We start from the raw sequence: 15,679 nt of genomic DNA on the forward strand, positions 1-15,679 counted from the left end.
TTTGGAGAAGGCGCAAGGAAATGGCACTGCTAGTTTGAGTGTAAATCAGTACAATCTTTGGAAAAGAAATTTTGTAATATGTATTAAAAGACATAAAATATACTTTTGCCTTAACACAGCAATTCTACTTGGAAGAATTTTATCTGAAGAAATAATTAGATCTGTGTGTAGAAATATACCAGAGTGCTGCTCCGTGAGTAGCTGCTTATAATTGTGTAATTAAACAGGATCTAAAATTAAAAACAAATCTAAGTATTTATCAATATGATATTGTTAGATGAGTGAGAATAGCTCCAAAGATAGAATTCCATGCATTCCTTAACATGGTAAAGTAGAAAAAAATATTGAATGACATAGAAAAATAGTTGTAATTTATTAAATCACAAATTATGTTATAAAATAGACTGCACAGTCCTTGTGTAAATTATACGCAACTGTGAGTGTGTGTGTGTGTGTGTGTGTGTGTGTGTGTGGAGAGAGAGAGACAGAGAGACAGAGACAGAGACAGAGACAGAGAGAGAAAGAGAGACTGTATAGGAAAAGGACTAAAATAATTTGTATTAGGACGATCAAAGACTATTGCCTCAGTTGCTAGAATTATAGTATTGTAGATGATTTTTACATTTGTTCTTTTTTACATTCTCACATGTCAAAATGATTATAGGTTGTTCTTGTAACTAGGAAAAATAATGTATTATTGCCAATGACTTAACTCATTTCATGATGCCAGACAGACAGTATGCTACTATACGTTCACTTTTTAAATATTCTGTAGACAGAAAACCGAGCCAAATACATTAGATCAAGGAAATGCTGATAGCACATTGACTCTGGGAAGCAATGACGTTAAGCTTTCATTTTGCTCTCGATCTTTCGTTCACTCCTGTGCACACATGTCTTAGACAGCCCATCAGAACACCACCAAGGCTGTTGGAAGCAGACAGTATCTTAACAATATTGGCTGTAGATAAGAACTGCCGAACTATTAAGTACAAAGGGTCTAAAGTAATCAAAAACCATCCTATTCTGAAATTCTGAGCACACAGAATGGTCTTGCCCACTTCTACGAAAAGAAAAAAAAAATCTACAAAACAGGGAGCCCGTGTACTGCTCCAGGAGAGTTTCCCGGAATAAATCATTTCTTGTTCACTGAAGTTTAAATGTGAGCCCCGGTTGGAACTAGCAACTCGGAACACTCATCCGCCGTGCACGCATGTCTTCTGGGCTCGTGGGCTCTTACATTATTGAAGTGCACAGTGTCGCTCAGAGACCTGATCCTTCAGCAAGAAACCCTTTGTCCCAATCAATCCACCAAGACTCGGGGAGAACATCAACATGGTTAATTAGTGACTGTCCGCACCAACACCTCCTTGACGACTGTTGATTTTCGCAGGCTGTCTACACGCGCGCACTGAGCACCTCGTGGTAGGGAACTGACTTGGTACCCATGACAATGGCCACGAGAATGGCAGCACTCTCTTCAGTGCTGCCAAGTGACGCATCAGAGAAAGCGCTGCCCTACACTCTGCGGAAATCACCCCTCTTTGGAAGTCAGACTGGCCCAGGTGTGTTCACCGTGAAACACAACACCTTATCCAGTAAGAACCAAAACAATCACGCGCCCGTCGGCCAGACACGTGCAGAGAGAAGAGAGAAAACGTGCGGACAGGTGTGAACGAACGCACGAGGAGTTTTCAAGTCCAGAGCCACCCCCATGGTTCAATCCACCCAGCCCCTGCCCTACAATGAGCCTTCGGTTTCACTCTATTGTTTTTTACATGTATTATGTTGGTTTAGTGCACATTTTTGTAAGAGCAGTTTTAAACCCTTTGTGCAGCCGGAACAGAGACGGGAGCTGTTTCTCTGAGTTCTAACTTGTGAGTTGAGCACACCCTGCCCTTTGCTGGGATTCAGGGACTTCATGCAGCAAACACACTCAGTCCTCACCCACAGGCACGGGTGGCACTGGGATGCCAGCATTTTCTCTTTCAGTGACATTATCTCTCAGCATCACCGAGCAGTTCCCTGGGACGTAGGACAAGGGGCAGATCTTGAGGCAGAGCAAGGAGAGGTGTAAGATGAAGGTCATCATCCCAGTTGTCATCCACCAAGAAAAGCCCTGGCCTCACCGGATGGCCTGACAGAAGGACGCAGCCCCCAAACGAGGCGAGCAGAGTGAGTGTGGGGGGCAAGACGCAGGTGGGGCGGTATCTCTCCAGGCCTGGGCTTCTGCATATGCTCCATGATTAACGGCGCAGCTAGAGCCAAATTTAGCCACACAACTCAATACGTATCTTAGTGACCCTGAACAAATGATTCTGTTTCTTTGAGCTAATGCATCTAAACACGAGTGCAGTTCAAGCCATACTAAGAGTCTGGAGATGATATACGGTGTATGGTCATTGTTACTAAGGTAAATTCGTTAACATTCTGGAAATATCCCTGGGCCTTCTGCATATTCTGTAGGACACTCAAATCAATACTGACCTTCTACTGGGCTATGTATGGATGGTACAAGACACATGACCTGGGGATAGAATCCGGGCATCTGTAACTGCTGTGTCACGGGCTGGCATTATGGGTGGAGTTTTGCTCTTAGTCTGTGGGATTCTACCACAGTGAGTTCAGTAGATGGGTCACGAGGCTGCTGGCAGTATTTCCCTGGTATTTGCTTGATGCCCTATTTGTCTCCTGGTTTAGACGGTATTGTCCAAGGCCATGAAATCTACATGCGCCTGTTCTCTGCCAACCACCCACAATCTCAGGATTAACCTGGGCACTTTGTCAGTAGTTCAGTGAAGAAGGAAAGTCAGCTGTTTTGGTGAGCCCTCTACCGTGCACGTTGTGGGATGAAATCTGGGCTCATCGCATTTGAGCAAATTCAGGAACCTGGCAAGGGCTCAGCCAAACAAGGTGGCTTTTCTGAAATGAAGGGACTAAGAATCACTGGAAACCATCCTTTAAGAAGCACGAATGGCCACTGATGGTCAATCAGGAGAGCAGCGTGTCTCAGGTACACCGTAGGGCAACAAAGTCGCCACACACAGGTGGCCTGCTCACACGTCTGCTTCCAGGGTTTGCCACTCCCAGTCTTAAGTGTATCTGCTACGGCAGAGAGTGGCCAGTGGACTTCCAGACACACATGACCTAAGTGTGCAGACTTCTGACTACTGTCTGTGCAATGGCATGGCCGTTGTCCGGCATGGGGACTGCACATCAGGCTGCAAGGGACAAGAGTTCAAGCCCTGGAACCACACTGCCTGGGCTCATATCTGGCTCTGCTGTGGCTCCTTAAGGCAGTTACTGAGCCTCTCTGATCTTCAGTTTTCTTGTTTCTGTATTAACGATAACCATTGCCCCCACTACAAGGAGTGATTCTAAGCAATAATACACATGGTTTGGAGCAGTGCCAAGCATAGGATCCATGACTTATAAATATGGGCTCTTATGATGAGAGCCAGGGGTCAGGCACAGTTGGAACCACGAAACACTCCTATAAGGATCGTGTCTCAGGATTCTGAGCCATCAATCCCTTCATGCACCACCCTTCTCTTTCTAAGTAAAACCTACCTCTGGGCTGTGTGCCGTCAGCCAAAGCCCCAGCAAGGTTCTGGAAAAGCAGCAGCGGGTTTGGAAGGGAAGTGTCAGTCTTATCGTGACATTCGTTCACTTACCCACTTCTGAAGTGCTTCCCAGCCTCAGGAATCCCGTTCTTCACAGGTGATACCATGGGAATCAAGGCTGGCCGGGGCTGCACTGTGGTGAGGTGTTGCTGAGTCCTTGAAATAAGCAGAGAGCAAATAAATTGAGTGCACGCTACAAGGAAATTCATGAAAATGTACATAGTGATTATGTCAGGGTGAGGCATTGAGAGTGATTTTTATTTTCTCCTTTTCACTTGCCCGTATTTTATAAATCTCTATAAGAACGTATTGCTTTGAAGAAAACTTACCTCCGTGTGTATATCTACGTACACACACACACACACGCACACACACACACACACACACACACATTTTACTTTTGTAGAAAAGAAACCAATTTGCAACTTTCTAAAACTGGAAGTGCAGACTCAGAAGTGCCTCGTCGCTAATCTTGGAAGCCTGTTTTGTGAAGATGTCAGGAAAGGAGGCAGAACAGAGGAAGAGGCACAAAAGCAGGCTGGAGGAGGTGAACAAACGAGCTAAGAGGCCGAGGCCCCGGGTGAGGACCGGGCAGGCAGAGGCGGCACTGGAACCGTTTCTTTCTAAGCAGTGAGGAAGAAGTAACTGATCGTTCCCCCAGCCCACCATGTGGGAGGGAAGGAAGTGTCCGCAGGATACAGACAGAGAGAAGCTGATCACCGCGCGAGTGCAAGGGGCTGCTCTCTCCCCCAGCAATGCTGTCGGCCCTGCCGGGGTCCCTGCATGCCAGTCTGACCCCTAAGCAAGGACCGGCTCCACCCTGGCCTCTGGAAGTCTTAGTAAAGGGGCTCGGACGCAAGGGGAAAGCGTGTTCTCAGGGCCATGCCAACACTGTAGCTAGGCGGGCTTCGACTTGCACCCCAGCTCCAAGACCAGCCCACCCCACACCCCGTCACATCACGGAGGAATGCCTTTGGCTCCTGTGTCAGATTTTTGCACCTATGACCTCCTGGGACAGAGTCACACACACCCCCCAGCACTGAACTCCTGCCCCTGGACCTCGGTACTGAGGTGCAGCTTGGAGTGAGCAAGTGGACGTCTCAAATAAGAGAAACTGTCCCAAAAACATTGCTCAGTGCTTTCCAAAGTAGATACACCCTTTCACCTTTTTGCTGCTATACATCTTCATTTTCCTTTGCTTCACATCTTTGTCACCTTAATTCCATGTGTATGAGGGGTCTGAAATGGTCAAACTCACACAGGCAGTGAAATGTTGGTTCCCATGGGCTGGGGGCGTGGAAGAAACAGGGAGATGTTTGTCAAAGGGTCCGGTTTCAGTCGGGCAAGGTGAAGAACTCCGGCAGACCTGCTCCCAACTTTTAACTGAGCTGCTTTGCTTCTTAGCGTTATTAGGTTGCTGCAAAAGGAATTGCCATTTTTGCAGTTTAACCTTTTAAACCGCGTTTCTTTTGCACCAACCTAATACGTTGTAAATGTTCATTATCTGTGCGGGACGCCAGTGCACATATTTTTTTTCTCCCATTCGGTAGCTTTCCTTTTCATATGTTGAAAGACATCTTTCAGTGAGCAGAAATATGCACTTTCCTTTTCTCTAGTTCGGTCCTGCCGACTCTAACAGCACAAGAATTTCTCCAACATTGTCTTCTAGAAATTTTACAGTTTTCGTTTTCTAGTTGAGGTTTATTCTTTTCCACTTGGATATTCAGTTGTCCCAGCACTGTATGTTGAAAATTCTCTTTTTTCCCCCCTCCGTTTAATTACCTTGGCAGCTTCATTGAAAATCAGCTTACTATTTAGGTTTGGTTATTTCTCTGGTCCATCTACTCTGATCCACGGATGTGTATGTCTGTCTTCATGACAATATTTCACTACCTTGATTACTGTAGGTTTGAAATCCGCTACTGTATAACTCCCCCAACTTTGTCCTTCCCTTTCAAGATTGTTTTGGCAATTGAGGGTTCTTTGCATGTTTGTATAAATTTAGAATCCACTTACCAGATTCATAAAGGAGCCAGACAGAATTTCAGTCAGATTAGGATTGCCTGGAATCTGGGTATCGATTTTGTGGGGAATTTTTGTCTAAACAATGCTGAGTCTTCTATTTCAGGGACACGGTATATGTCTTCACTTACTTATATAATGTTAAAGGTATTTGAATGACACGTCCTTTTCAGTGTGCAGGTCGTGCGTGTACTTTGTTAAACGTATTTTTAAGCGTTTCATTGTTTGAGACGAACATAAAAGTCACAATTTTCTTAGTCTCAGTGCCCTGTATGAGGAAGTATCAATATGTTTTATTATTGGAGGTGTTAACTTTGGTCACGTGACTAATGTACTTTTTGCCAGATTTCTCTACAGTAAGGTTACTCTTTTTTCTATTTTAATTAATGACTGTCTTGTAGGGAGATGCCTTAAAATCTGTGCAGATATCCAGTTTCTCATCATACGTTGTCCTCTAATTTTAGCATCTCTCCATCGTTTTCGGCTGTCACAATTTTTGCTGTGGCATTTCCCCAGAGTGATTCTCTTTTCCATCATTGCCATCGTTAGAATTCCAGGGTAGCAAAAGGCTGGTTCTTCCTCCTCCACTATTTATATTAATACAAAGTCACAGATACTTATTTTGTCCTATCGCTGATTCCTCTCTTCCATCATTATTTACTTGCTTCCTCAGATTGTTCCAGAGTTGGTCGCTGTGATAGATGACATTCCTTCTCTAATAAATTTTTCAGAAAGGGTTTATGGGCACAAAACTTCCTTACCTCTTATATGTCAAAAACTGTTCTCCAGGAGTCTTGGTACTTTTTTGAAAATGCATCTTCATTTTTATCTTCCTTTATGTTTCTTTCTGAAGAGTCGGATGACAGTCTAATGCTTTTATCTCTGTAAATTATTTGATCCTTTGCTTGAGGCCTTGAGAAATTCTTCTTCATCTTTAAAATTGAGAAGTTTTACTAGAATGTGTCTCAGACTTGATCATTCTGAGTCAATGTTCCCAGATATCTGGTAAGTCCTTTCAAGGTATAGATTAAAGAAATTTTTTCTTTTTTTTTTTTTTTCTTTTTTGAAAGTTTTCTTGGGTTATAGTTTAAAAAATTAGTTCTATTGTTCTGTTTTCTGTTTTCCTTCTTTCGGGGCCCCAAAAACATAAATGTTATCCCTACTTTTCCTATCTTCCATTTCCAGTATTTCTTTCTTGATTCTTTTATTTTTTAATTTCATTTTTAAATTATTTTGATTATTTTTTGCCTTTCTTCAATGATTCCCATTAAATTTCCATTTGAGTCTACACCTTATATTTAAAATCTAAGATAATTTTGTCTTTTCTTTCATTACTTTCCTAATTTCAGTGAACTATTTTTTTCTTTCTTCCTGGTGTTTTTGTTTGGTTATTCATTTCTGTTCATAGTTTTTGGATTTCTTATTCAAGGCTCTTTGTCAGATCCTCAAATGCTTGCTTGAGTACCTGTGATATTTGAGTGTTGTCTTACAATTTTCTTCTGTTTCATGATTACTTGTCAGGATTGGGGGTTAACCTCAGTTGGCATAGATTGATTTAATTTTGATGGGTTTTTTGCAGTAACTTGTGGGGATGTGATAAAAGTGTATTGTCCATCTATGTGGGATTGGAGTGGTTTACAAAATTCCTAGTTTAACAATGCCTGCTTCTTTTAGTAAAGCCAAGTTCAGGTACTATAGTGGATTCTTTTTCTCTCTTTTTCAGTGTGAGTGGGTGTTGTGGGGGGCAAAGAGGGTATTTCTTCTAATTTTGGGGTGATCTCTTGTCTTGCAGGACCTTCAAATTTCCCCCTTTGCTCTTATTCCTTTACCACTAAATTGCCAAAGTCAGGACTTCCTTACGTGTTTTGCATTTTCTTTCCGCCCCCCAAAAGTTCCTCATTTTGAAGATTGCCCCTTCCATCCACGCATGTTTGGAAGACCAGCCCAGTAATCCAGATTCTCTTTGGGAGTTTCAGATTTAGGGTACACTCGGTCTTTCTGGCAGTAGTTTTGCGTGACCCTAGGTCCAGGCTAGCTCCCTTCTGTTCTGTTCCCTGCCCTTCTTATCGGTCTGTTTGCTTTTCAAATAACAGAAGTAGAGTGTGAGTGGGGAAGGAGCAGAAGCTGAACCCCAGAATTTAGCATTCCCTCCCTTTATTAAGTAGTTATTCTGAAGTTTGGGCATTTTCTGATATGCTGAGGGTGTGGTTTGGTGTACTTTTATTTTTCATTTATTGTTGTCCTCCATTACTTCTGGAGAAACATTCGGGGTGAGGGAGGAAACTAGACTCTTGCCATTGTCTTTAGCTACCCAGGCATCATTTATTATGTTCTTAATTATACTTTCTTTTGCTTAATTATCTTTTTTTAATTTTTTACCTTTTTATGTGAACATATTCAATCATTTATTTTTAGATCTTTCTATTTACAGTTTATAAATTTCCTTATAAATGCTGCTTTACCTGCACCCCCACCCAAATTTCCCTATGCTGTGTTTTCATTGTCTTTTAACCTATGGGCTATTTAGAAGTATCTTGCTTAATTTCCAAACATTGGAGGGATTTGCCAAATATATTCTTGTTATTCTATTTTGATTCCATTTGATTATTACGAGATTGTATTTTTATGAGATGTAATTCATCTAAAGATTACAGAGAAGTGTTTTATGTCCTGGAGTTTGGTCTGTTTTGGTGACTATTTCATGTACAATTGAAATGATGCTTATTTTGCCACTGTTAGGTGGAATGTAGAAACAGATCAGCTTGATTGACAGTGCTGTTCGTGTAGGCTATACTCTCACTGATTTTCTCTCTACTTGTTTTATCAGTCACTGAGATGCATGCTAAAATTCAACTTACAGCGAGAGCTTTATCTATTTCTGTTTTCAGCTCTCTCAGTTTGTGCCTTGTGTATTTGAAGCTCTGTTAGGTACGTACCCATTTAGGACTGTGATGCCTTCTTAACGGAATACGACCATGTACCATGATGGAATCTCTCTCTTTATCTATGGAAATAGCCCTTGTTCTGAAGTGCACATGTGGTACAATTATGACCACTCCAGCTGTCTTATAATTGCTGTTTGCACAGTCTTGTTTCCCTCTTTTTCACTTCTAAAATTATCTGTATCTTTGTATTTGAAGTGTGTCTTGTAGAGGACATATAATTGATTGTGCTTTAAAAATTAATCTAATTTCTTGCCTTCTGCCCTTTAAATGTAGTGTTTAGACCATCTGCATGCATTGCAAGCAGTGTTGGATTGAAATCTACTGTCCTCTATTTGCTCATCATCGATAGTTTCCTCTTTTTCTTGTCCCTGGGAATGAGTATGTTTTACAACTCTATTTTATTACTACTATGGGCTTATCAGCCATACTTCTTCTTTTAGTAGTTTTTCTATAGTTTACAATACGGATTTTCACTTACCATAGTCTACCTTCAAATAACGATATGCCATTTCACATTTAATGGAAGAAACTTATAACAGTGCACTTTAATTTCCTCCCACCCATCTTTGGTGCTATCTTTTTAATACATTTTATTTCTGAATAAACTGCACAAAACATTGTCATTTTTCTTTAAACATAGTTACCTTTTAAAGAATCTTTGTAAAAGAAAAGAGGGTGCTGTTTATGTTTATTTTTGCATTTACTGGCACATTTACAATATCTGGTTGTTCTTCTTTTCTTTATGTAGATCCACCTTCCCGTCTGGTATCAGTTTTCTTCCATCTGAACAATTTCCTTTAACATGTTTTATTCTGCAGGGAGCTGAAGAATTGCCTAATCTCATACTTGCCCTGATGTCAGATTCACGATTTTTGAGCGAGAGCCTAGAAAGCCTTCCAAATTTGAATTAGTCAATGCTTAGAATCTCTGCATCTTTACTTCTTCCACTTGTTAAAATACTTGGTGAGAAACCACTGAGCTTCTTTGAAGGCCTTTTCCCTAAAGTTCCATGCTGGGTTTTGTGGTGCAGTTCCCACATCCTACCCATCCCCTTTCGGACTAAAGAAATAATTTATCCAGGTTCTGGAAATGTTGGTTGTTGGCAGCTCTTAGCTGAGTCTCTCTCGGGAACTTGTTCTCAGATGAAGATAACCTCCTAACCTAAGACCATGCGTCCTTTGGTGACAGCTCACATCCAGTGACACCTGACATCGAACCCCTCCTTTAGAACAACGCTGAGGAGCAATCCCAGCTCCAGAGCTCCACATGGGGTCTGCTAAGGCCCTTTTGCAACTGGATCACCATTCAGCTTCTGCCACTACCGTTCCTGCATCCATCACTCCCCATGGGTGTTGACCCAAGGGCATAACCCGATGAATTTCTCTCATAAAAATCTCTCTCATGGTCTTTCTCATGGGCAACCTGATCTGTGATGTTTAATGCCAAGATTGATCTGAAGAAACAGACCCTAAAATGGAATTGGGGAGCTGGGTCACCTGCCAGTGAGCTGGCAATAGACATTAATGATAGTAGAGCACATTGCTAGAACTTTCATCAGTGGTGACATGGGACGAGATACCAGAGGAAAGAAATGCACTGGTTAGTGTGATATGCAGCTTCTGAGTTGTTGGAGAAGTACGGGAAATGGCCATTACAAGGATCATGGAATTTGGTGATGGATGCATGGGAGAAAAACAGTAAAAGGCTGAGAGTTATTAGTCATCAGTTAGAAGCTCATTGTGAAAACCAGAGGACTCATTTGGCAGGAGATACAGACTCTCGCCTTCTGCAGCCAAAGGGCAGGAAACAAATCTGTGTATCAGGCCCAGAACTAAATCATAGGAAGTAGAGCTCCAGAGAAGGTTAGTTCTCAACGCCAGCAGGAGTGCTCTGTCAAGGTGAAGGCCGGGGTTGGGAAGTGTGGGACCCCAAGACTTGGGACGGAGAAGTCTGGGAGCAGGCACCAGGAATGTTCATCCTAAACCCTCTGGGTCTGCACAAGGAGCCGAGTCCTCCCCTGAACACAAGTGCTCTGGGTCTCTTTAATACACTGTCGAGGGTTTGCCTTACAAAACGGGACGTGCTCTCCCGCTCCCCTCCATCCTGCTCGACACACACCTCCCCTCCTGACCACTACACCCAAAATGAGGGATAGCTCAGAGCAACCTGCCTGGAAACGTTTTGAGTTTGCCAAGAGAGAAAGGGATGACATTCTGCGTGAGGCATAGAAATCAGTCATCGGGGGCTGGCGTGTGCCAAGAGAGGACGTACAGAATGGGCCTGTTAGCCACTGTGGACAGTCACGCCACAGAGAGGGCTCTGCCATGCTGGATGTGTCCAAAAGGGTCATTTGGGTAAACCATTAAGATTTTAAACCTTCTCTCCCTCTAGGTCTGGAGGGGAAATTAAATTCACCCCATTTTCCTAATGACACAGCACCCTTCTTAGCGGTGCGGCCCAATTCTCTCAGGGTCTGTGCTAAACCTCTGGGCGAGCTTTGTCCTTTCTGCTGAGGGTCCACTGCAGACAGGAGACCAGGCACATCTGGGGAAAATTCCATTTCAAATGTGACCCGTGGTCAACCTTAAAGGAACTGCTGTAGGAAGCACCCAACAGGCCCCACCTAACCCCCACCCACTTACACTAGAGGTCTTAAATCCCTTCTGTCGTCCCCCTGGAGAAGGAAATGACAGGGTCCCCACTGGAGGAATACAATTAAAATTCAGGTATCTCTGGAACAGACCGATTATTTTATTCATGACTCACATTAAATACACATTAAGTGTCGACCATATCTTACATTAATATATATTAATCTCATTTAATACTTAGATAGGGCTTGGGAGGTAAAGGAAGGATGAAAAGGACATTTAATTCCAGTCACTGCCAACGCAAAGAAAGACAAAGAACATTCCGTTACTAAGTTATGAGGCCGAAGACCCAAAATACTGTACATTTACAGGGGAAATGCCCTGTGTGGAAGTTTGCTGTGGTTTAGTTTTCATACGTACACAGTGGGGCCCATTTAGTTAACACATGTCTGTAAAACACCGATTATGTGTTCTATATAGGGCATGTTAGATTAGCAACTGAGTTGTTGAGGACAAAGGACACAAAGATTTGAAAATGTTCAGAGAGAAGCAAAGTGTCTTCTAGGGGGTAGCCTGGCTTATCCTCTGCGGGAATGACCTTGAAGATGGGTCAGTCCGTCCCCTGGGGACGGGAAGGCAGGGATGCATTTACCCACATTTCCCCTGCATCCACTCCTCAGGTTTTCTGCCCTTTTTCATGAATTCTGGCAAAGGGAGGGATAACAAGAAAATCGCATTTTGGTGTCACTCTTGCCGAAAGCATCTCCCTTCCCCCTTCTTCATAAGAAGAAGAATCTAACTGACAGAATTAACTCTCAGTTCCTCAGCAGGAAGACAAACTACCCTTGTGAACATACATTTGCAGTTAAAACACGAAGCAGACGGGAGGAAAAAGACCCTCCTTCTTTGTCCCTAATCCTGGGTCCTGTTCTGGGCTCTCTGTCTTGTCTCCTGGATCTGGCGACCGCCTTTATCTCCTCTGTCAATCCACCCAGACGTGATAAGCCCGCAGTGTGTCAGCTGAAATCTCTCCTCTTTCCCAGCACTTTCCCTGATCCTCGTCAGTGCCCCTGACCCAGCCTCTGAATTCCTCTGAGGCATAATTCAGCCTCTTTCCATAACATTCCACCTGGATTTCCTGCTGTTGAGACGGGATTTGCGTGCTGGGAACAATCGTAACCCCCCCGAGGGTTTTGCAGCCCTCTGGACCCTGGCATGTGGCTAGGCACACCGTTGCTGTTTACTGTTTCTTTGCCTCTGCTGGCCTTCCTTCCTTTCAGATACCCATGGGCCGCCTGGCCCCTCATGCTCACGAGGAGAGTGCATACATTTCCAGACGACTTGCAAAGGGTAAGACCCCACCTCTTTTCCAGCTTCTGGCTTCCTTCGGCCTCTTCCCCTCCCCCTCCAGCTTAGGGGGCCCTGGGCATCCAACCAACAGGAATGTAAACATGCCAGTAGCTCCCTCCAGTCTGACAAATCAGCCAAATGGCAGGGAAGGAACTTGGTGCGATGCACGAAGGCGGACGGAGACCAGGATGGATGACAGCCCCACGAGGAGCCAGTGCTGAACTGTGCAGCCGCCACTCGCAAAGAGCTATGAGGGCCGAGGAAAGGAAGTGGAACATTTGGACAGAGAAATAATGAGCTGGCGAGGCAAGCTGTCCCCACGCTCACCAGCAGGCTGGAACGGCAGGTAAAAGCGGCTTCCACGCTCAGCCCCCCACGGCCACAGTGAAGTCTGCACGGAGGTGACACGGTCAGCAGAAATCACTAAAACCTGGGAAGCCACCGCAATGCAGTGGAGGCCCCACCCACGCAGTCCGTGAGGAAGTCACGTGTGTCACCACCTGACACGAGGCAGGGCACGTGCAGGTGTGGCACACGGAGTGGAGAAGCTGGAGGAAGGGAGAGTTTACAGTAGTGCACGGAAGGGCACAGTAAGACGACGGAGGACCAGGCCGGCCCCGGGCAGCGCCCGAGTGCTCACCCCGGGCCGTGGCAGCCACACAGACGTGTCCTGTTCACATCTGTCCCCAGCTCCACGCACACAGTGGGTGCTTCGTGGACTTCGCTGGACATGCCATTTTTTTCTTCTTTTGTTTTTTCTCTTTTAACATTGCGCTCACTTTTCAACACCATCAGTAAAAGTTATCCAAGAAAAGAATGCATAATTTTTTAATAGCACTGCTAAATCTTTGTCCCAGCAACACACATACGTTATTTAAAATGAATTTAAAAAGTAAGACAGGGATAAGAATGCTCTCTGAGCGATCCTACAGCAGTTACCCACCTGTGGCCTGCCTCTTACTTCCTCCTCATTCTGAGGCCCGAGAGACACGCAAAGGGCACAAAGGACCGTTTCCGGAACCATTTGGCTCTCTGGGAACTAGAATATGCGGCAGCTGAGGGGGGTGGTTTTCATCGCAAAAGGGGGCAAGAGACATAGATGACGTACACAATTATTAAACAGGAGGGTTTCCACAAAAGAATCCCCAAACTGAAAAGTGACGTCCTTACCACAGGAAAGGGAGACTCTAATGCAAACACATTCCCCAGACCACGAGCTAAGAACTGTGAGCTAGAATATGTCCCATGAGTCGGACGAATAGAAAACACAGGATTTTTTTTTCTCAAATTCATACGCATAAAAATGCGATTATGTTCTTCTATGTCCCTTGAGACAAAGGCAAAACTTTGTAATAAATATCATTAGACCTGTTTTCCAAGTCTGTTAACTAGCTACCAGCTCAGTTCTTTTTCTCCCTCTCCCCTGCGGCAGTCAGGAAAGAAAGTGAGATTCAACATCAGAAGGTTTCTGGCTGCCGGGCAGACCCTGCGTCCACCTACTCGTCTGCCATCTTGGGAATCTGTGTCTCTCACCCTCAGCTTAACTCTGTCTTGAACTGAAGAAAATGGAAGACTGGGTTGGCTTCATGGGGCTTGATTTGATATTATAGTTGAATTTTTCTGGCTTACAAACTCAAATTGATTTGCTTTAAAACTTTTGACTGCAACAGAGAGAAAAATTAAATCTGCCCAGTCGGAAAAGCAACATGAAAGTCTAATGGCCTGTCTGGGTGACATTCCATGTTGGAGACATGTCACCATTTCCCCAGTGGAGCGAAGTCTTGCCAAGTGCCCTCCTGGGATAATTGCTGATACTTTGGCAGATTTTCTGGGGACATTTCCAGAAGGCAGCGTCGTGGTATGATTTCCCATTAAGTCTGAACATCTACAATTCTTATTTTGGGGAGAGGCCTGATTTCCATAGCAAAAAAAAAAAAAAAAAAGGAGGGTATTGTAATATTCTCTCCTACGCTTGGAGCTCCTGTGACTTTTTGTGCCTATTGTCCCATTCTGTCCTCAGAACACTGTCAAGGGCAGGCTTTATCCCCACTTGGCAGGAAAGGGAACAGCAAAAGTTGGCCTCGCCAGTTAGAGCCAGGAACACAGTTTGCTCCTGGCTCCCACAGCTGGTGTTTTCTCCATCCACCTGCAGAAACAAATCTTACTGACTGAAGATGAGGAGATTTAAATTCAAGACAGCAGAAGAGGTCATCAGACCGTGAGCTTTTAATTGTCCCTACACTGCCTCCTACGACTTTGGTTCAGAAGCCGGACCACAGATTCCCAGCTGCCTGCCACCAGCGAGCCTGAACCAGCATCAGCTCTTGCAGGTCCCGAGTGAGTGCCCACGCCTGGCCCTTCACCGACGCTGCTGTGGCCACCGAGAATATTCTGTCGCTGTTCTCCACATGCTAAACCCTCTCCAAGAGTCAGGAATGAACTCAAGCCTGACTTCCTCCTGAAAGCTGCCCAGAGTGAGGCTCGGTGGTTGGAAACCCTGAGGTGGCCCAGTTTGGGCTCCATTCTCACTACTTAGGTGTCTTTTCAAGGATCTGGAAATTGTACACACTGTAACACGTCCTCATATCCATAAAGCACCACAATTCCGAGAGGACAGACCAGAACCTACACATGTGGAACAATTTTAACAGCTTGAAAAAGTATGTGATTCAGTGCTTAATGGTGTGGGACAAAAACTACATCCTGTGGAAGCCCAGGATGGAGAAGATGAACTGAGCCCTAGAGCTTCAGGAAGATGGTGCTGAGAAGGCACAGCTTGGACATGTAGACACCACCCTCTCTACTGAGATGTGAGCGAGAGAAACAACTGTCATTTATTAGGCACTTGCCTTCTCAGGCTCTGCAATTGACACTTTGCAGAATTAATGTGATTGTTCCAATAGTGCCAAGAGGCAGATAATTACAAATCCATCTTGGAAATAAGACAACAGAGTCATAGAGAGGCAAGCAAATGGATCGAGATTGCAGAACTGGTCTGCTGATTTGAAAATCTAGAATGAAGGTTATGATCCAGTTTGAGGATTTGAAATAGGAAAAGACACTCCTATTTCTTATGCACACAAGAGAACCCATCTTAGAAGCGTCCAGTTGCCCATCTCTGACACACATCTCCCTACAGGAGGCCCAG

At 44.3% G+C, this 15,679-nt stretch overlaps 1 long non-coding RNA gene across 1 annotated transcript in view; it reads right to left on the reverse strand.

The window, feature by feature from the left end:
- Nucleotides 1-15,679, reverse strand: part of LOC141567692 (uncharacterized) — a 71,440-nt gene that overhangs the window by 43,198 nt on the left and 12,563 nt on the right. Inside the window, exon 2 of the long non-coding RNA XR_012490513.1 lies at nt 3,675-3,779. This is a non-coding gene — a long non-coding RNA (uncharacterized LOC141567692). The remainder of the gene's footprint in view (nt 1-3,674; nt 3,780-15,679) is intronic.

Source organism: Rhinolophus sinicus, linkage group LG11, assembly GCF_036562045.2.
Source record: "Rhinolophus sinicus isolate RSC01 linkage group LG11, ASM3656204v1, whole genome shotgun sequence".
In the NCBI taxonomy this organism is placed as follows: domain Eukaryota; kingdom Metazoa; phylum Chordata; class Mammalia; order Chiroptera; family Rhinolophidae; genus Rhinolophus; species Rhinolophus sinicus.